Source organism: Gobius niger (assembly GCF_951799975.1).
Source record: "Gobius niger genome assembly, chromosome: 19".
NCBI lineage: Eukaryota > Metazoa > Chordata > Actinopteri > Gobiiformes > Gobiidae > Gobius > Gobius niger.
The window spans coordinates 19,601,377-19,607,376 of record NC_136870.1 but is presented as its reverse complement, the minus strand read 5'-3'; positions in this window follow the sequence as shown (position 1 = coordinate 19,607,376).

The following is a 6,000-nucleotide window of genomic DNA, read 5'->3' as shown; positions in this document are numbered from 1 at the left end:
CTTGAGTAAATACTATTTGGGTCACACATTGTTACTCCTACTTGAGTATTGACATTACTCTTACTTGAGGAAAAACAAAGGCTACTCTACCCACCCCTGCAGCAACTATATTGCATCTTCACTACAACAAACATAAATTTGAATGTAAAAAATCTATTTGAGGTTATTTTTGGTAGCCTAAAATAGTATTACAAGTTGATTTTCATTCTGATTAAATCCACATTGTATGGGTAGCCTTGTGAGGAAACTGCTGTGGTGACATTGGGCTCTACAAAAAAAAAAAGTTGAATTAAATTAGATACTATTACAAAACAGTGGGCCTATAATACTTTACCCCTGCCTCTGCTAAACCCCTATGTTAATGTAATGTAGTGTATTTTGTGCTCAGGTGTCCTTCCTCAAGGTTCCTCTCACAGCAGCAGCTTTGTCCCGGGACACAATGAGCCTTCTGTTCGCGGGACGCTGCGGCGAAATGACGAGTCAGTGACACGGCCACTAACGGGAACCTCCGCAATCCTCCAAGACGTGTTTATTTGAGGTACAGGGGGGAGACAAGGAAGAGTGACCTGCTACTACAACTAGTGCTGCAATTGCTGTTACTTCTGGGCTATAAAAGGAAGATGAAATCCTGAAAATCCCACTTTATTCTTGCATTTTCTGGCTGTAATGTTCAAACTGATGTTATAAATGTTGAATGTAAATACAGATACCTGCCATTTTGTGGGGGACTATAGAAAATTCAGTCCACAACATTAGCTAAAACAATAAAAGAGTATAGAGGAAAATTATAGAGATTCACAAAGAAACACAAATCCCTGACTGTAATATTAGAGACACTTTTAGAAGAAGAACCATCAAAGTCAAGACAATCCAAAGCTTTTCTCTCGACTGTCGACTGCTGTCTACAACTATCTAAGCCCCGGTTGTGTGTCTGTCTGCCCAGGTCTCTCCTCTGAGGATAAACAGGAAGAAGCCAAGTCCTCAAAGGAACAAACTAATGAGACACAAACAGGAGTCTTCCAGGTATGATCGAGGGCCCGGTCTCCAGGGACGGCCCACGGTGACCAACCGGTGAGCTCAGGAGAAGAGCTTAGTCACGGTACGAAAGAATCAGTGAAGCCCTACGTGTATTTCAAAATGAATGTAGGATAGTGTGAATACTTACTGAATACAATAGTCTGCCGCAGTAGCGCTGAAAAATATTTGGCTCTTTCGGGACTTTTTAACTACTTCAGCTAACACTATCTATATTTCATCAAATCTTTTACAATTCCCTCTTCATGGCAAATTATTGGTTACCATTTTGCAAGCAGGTTTTGGTCCAATAACAACTTTAGCCAACTGTTAAAAACAAGAAAAATACACCATGATGAGTTAAAAGTGATCAGTTATATATCAATCAAACACTTATATTATATACAATATAAATACTGTGTGGGTTTGTGATGATGATGATGATTTTATAATGAATAATAACAGTAATACATGCTGATATGTTGGGTGTAGGAATGAAAAATTATACATGCGTTATAAAGTGTAGCATTTGTGAATGTTGACTTAAAAAGGTGCACTATGCAACTTTTTATGTGAAAAGTAAACCTTGATATTTGTGCATATTTGACCTTTTAGTGATTCAGTGGCGTTATGGGTGCAGCATGGCACCTTTCCTTTCCCTCACAGTGGCCTTTATGACACTCCAGGATCAAATGTTTTAGGGGTTTGTACCAGAAACTGACCAGAAACCGAAACACGATTGATTCTAGAGCGTCATAGGGAACTGTGAGGAAAAACAAAGGTGCCATGATCAGATTTTTTTTTTCATAAAAAGTTACATTGTGCACCTTTAATGTAAGGCATTGTTGCATCTCATGCACACAAGTAACCAACTTTATTGTTTTATTACTACAAGCTACCAAGGACTAAACTAAGTTAGTGCAGCAACCACATTATTTAAATCATTTAAATATATTAATAGAGGGTGGGAGTAAATAAGTTTATCTTCTTCCCACTCCTTTTTGAGCTAAAACGTTTTTTTTTTTTTTTTGTTGGCCAATTATAGGGACAAAGGAAGAACGTTGTATGTATGAAAAGTAAAGATCTTGAACAGATTCGGCATGTACTGTATTTGTTCTTGAACACTGTCTGTATAGTTTTGTTTATATGGCTCGTAATTAAAAAAAAAAGTCAATTCAATGAAAAAAAATGCTCCCGCTAAGAATATTTTACTTTAATTTGACTAATTTTGACTTGCCAAGCAAATGAATCTGCCAGTGGAATAAGTTTTGTTGCACTAAAAATAAGCAAATGCATCTTTTTCAAGTAATTTGAGATTTTTTATCTCCAATTTTAAATATTTTTCATAATTAAAGTGCAAAAGTATTTGTTTTTGCACCTTCTCAAACAAAGAGCAAATAAACTTATTGAAAGAAGATTTTACTTTTTTCTACATTGCTTTTTGCAGCACTATATAAGCATTACGATTATCATTTGCTTTTTTGACTTTACATCCTCTTTTACTGTATCTGTTCAATACTGGCTTGTTGTGATTATAATGTATTTAACCTATATTTTCCTCCCAAAAATGCAAAGAAATCCACATATTTTCGATACCAACTTGATACATAAGCATATGGTCGAGTAAGCAGTAAAAGTTTTCAAAGTGAAAACAAAGTAAGTGTCATGTTGATGTTAGTTTTTGTTGTAAATCATTCTGATCTTGAGTCTACCTAAAAGTTCAAAACGTTTCACATCAATGACCTCCACACTATCACACCTCCAGCCAATCAGCCGGCGTTCTCACATCGGCCCTTAATACGTGCCATAAGTGTAGAGTCAGTGTGAAATGCAACGCTGTTAATGAACCACCAGAACAAACAAACTCTCGACTTTCAAAGTAGCACGTCACAGTCGGCCGCTGGGTACAGAGCTGTGAAAAAGCAGCTTGTTAATGGAAAGGTTGGCTCAGACGTGTGTAAGAGCAGGTGTCATTCTAAAGGAGTTTTACATCAACAAATTGAAGGAGTTAAAGTTTAAAAAGGACAATCTAGCACTGAAATGTCAAGTTTAAACACTTGGAAAGATGGAGTTAGGAGCAATACCCAGAATGATGTCTGACAAGCTGACCATGTGTAGTAAAACCTGTGATAAAACAAAAAAAATCTATATATATATCTCAGATCCTCTACACCAGGGATAGGCAAGTTTGCATTGTGGAGTTTTACATTAGTGGTTCTCAAGTGTGATGGCTTTGGGATCCACCATTAGAAGAAGAAGAAGAAGATCTTTATTTATATAGCGCCTTTCACAGACATATAGTCACAAAGCGCTTTACATGAGACAGTAAAGCTCAAGGGTGACAAGCTGCAACCCAAATAAAACTATAAATTGTCATATATATCATCTAAAAAAGCTTCCATGCATATAGACCCACAGAAAATGGTTCGGAAATCCACTTTCTGGTCCCGACCCACAAGTTGAGAATCATGTTTTACAATATATATGACTAAGTGTGGTGCTCTGCCAAGAATTTTTAAAAATACCGACACTATTTCTTGCATTTTTAGATGTTAATGAAACGGACAAAACATACCTTGCCATACTTCAGTATTGCGCCTGGCTTCCCTATTCATTTGTATGGGGATAGAACTCTCAATTCTATCCAAAACGGGTCCCAAAAAAATGAATGCATTTGCAGTAACTTTCTCAGATAGCAAATGGCATTTCGATGATTATCTATAGTAGGCTAGCTGTTGTCATAGTAACTCTTAACACATGTTGTTGAATATGTCAGGAAAAAAATTTTTTTTTACAGCCCCGAATGATGTTCCAACTCCGCCTATAAACAAAGGACGACGTTTTAAACTTGTAATTTCTGTTCGCTAGTTTTAGTCAATCTTCTTTCCACTGCCTGGTCCCGCCTCCAGCTGATGTCACTGATGATGTAAGCAGGAAAAGCACGGCATAGGACTTTTAATTATTCTTTCGTCATTGCACAGATTTACGCACCTACTGTTATCTCCCAACAAACAAACGTCATTTTTTGTGCCCTCTCCCATAAACCCAACGCATTCCCTTATTTACCTTGGCACACTCGTTAATACAAACGAATGTATGGGCCAGCGTCCTATTCATGTGGTTTCTATCTTATCGTGGTGCAGTATTTCGGGACAGAGGATAAACCCCAGTATGATGCAAAAGCCCTACTGTGATAGAAACCTGTTCAAGGCCCAGAATAGCTCTGTGTCGTGAGCCGGCCCGTGTGAAAGGGACGAGTGGAGGTTATCAGGCGGCTGCAGTGGGAAAGAGGTGCATAAATCACTATAGCTTTTTATTACACAGCCATGTAACGTGAGCAGCTGGAGTGGGCTGGGAAGAACTGCTACAAATAGATAACCCTGACTATTCTGGTAATGGGATGTTTTAACATACAGATGCGTAATTGAGGCTTAGAAATCATTCTTTTGGGCACCTCAGCATTGTCTTTGTAAAAAAAAACAAAAAAAAAACACAGTGAGTAGCAAGAGAGGAGTTTGCCTGGAGTCCCCTCTGCAGGCAGTGGTTGGAATGACACTTTATAAAACAGTGAAAACAAACCTTTGGATTTTAGGAATGTGGAGGATAGTTTTGTTTTCCTTCAATGCAACTGCAAAATGCCAGAAATAGATTGGAGAGCTTAAAGGTGCACTATGCAACTTTTTATGTGAAAAAAAAAAACGTTATTTGTGCATGTTTCACGTTTTTTGTGACTCAGTGGCATTATGGGTGCAGCATGGCACCTTTGCTTTCCCTGTGGCCTTTTTGACGCTACAGGATCCGTTGTTTTTCGGGGTTCACACCAGAAACTGGTCAGAAACCCCAAAACAATTGATTCTGGAGCTTCATGGAGGCAACTGTGAGGGAAAGCAAACATGTCATGCTGCACCCATAATGCCACTGAGTCACTAAAAAGTTACATAGTGCACCTTTAACCAGAAGAAGAAATGGCCAAAGTGTGCAGAATGATTCAAAACTTTGTGAATGAAAAGTGCTATTCTATATGTTTTTTGATGTGAGCACAAAGTTACAACAGCAAGCAAAGAATGTTTTAAATACTTTAGGTTTCCTTCAAATGCTTTATTCTGGTAACCCACTGCAGAATGTCTGTCTGTGTCCAGCTGATCATTATACCGTATATAACACCCATCAATCAAACTAACTAGATTTTCTTGACTTAATGCGGACGTTTGTTGGTTCATCACAGGCTGGGTTTATGCTGTGGTTAAGGATGGAAACGGTCAGCATAACAGTAAGAAAAACAAGTTGGCATTATTTAATGTGTACATGTAAGCTCTTAAAGTGCACATCTCGGTTTCAATTCCTTAACAAACTAATCATTGTCCACTGTAAGTGCTGTCACTTGAGTGTGTTTTATTTGTAATGGGATACCCCCTTTTACCTAACCTGTTTTTCAAGATGGACCTTTAGTTAAGTCTGCAATAACTGTCATACATGCAACATTGACTTAACCCTTTAATAGTTTGCTCAACCGTTTGGTAGAGCACACTTTATCGAATCATGTGTTGTTTCTAATTCTGCCTATCGCCACCATTCGGTTCAAGTTTGTAATAATCAAAATATCCACTTTGGACTAGTATAGGTGGGGGTTTGAATAGTGTGGACTGGTTTATGCTGGTTTAGACATGGTTTAGACCAGGTTTGAACTGGTTTAGACCAGGTTTGGACTGGTTTAGACCAGGTTTGGACTGGTTTAGAGCTGTTTTTACTGGTGTAAAGGGAGGTTTTGATTGGTTTTGACCAAGTTTAGGCAGGTCTGGCTGGACAGGTTTGTGCTGGTTCGGATCAGATTTGGACTGGTTTAAGGCAGGTAACTCAGAGGTCTATTGCTTAGAAAAATGCTTCGAACATACAAAAAAGGGTGTAGGGAGTAACATTAAAGGGTTAAATAAATGTTATTCTAGATTCAGTTCAAGCGACAATTTAATCTTTTAATCCCCACCTGAT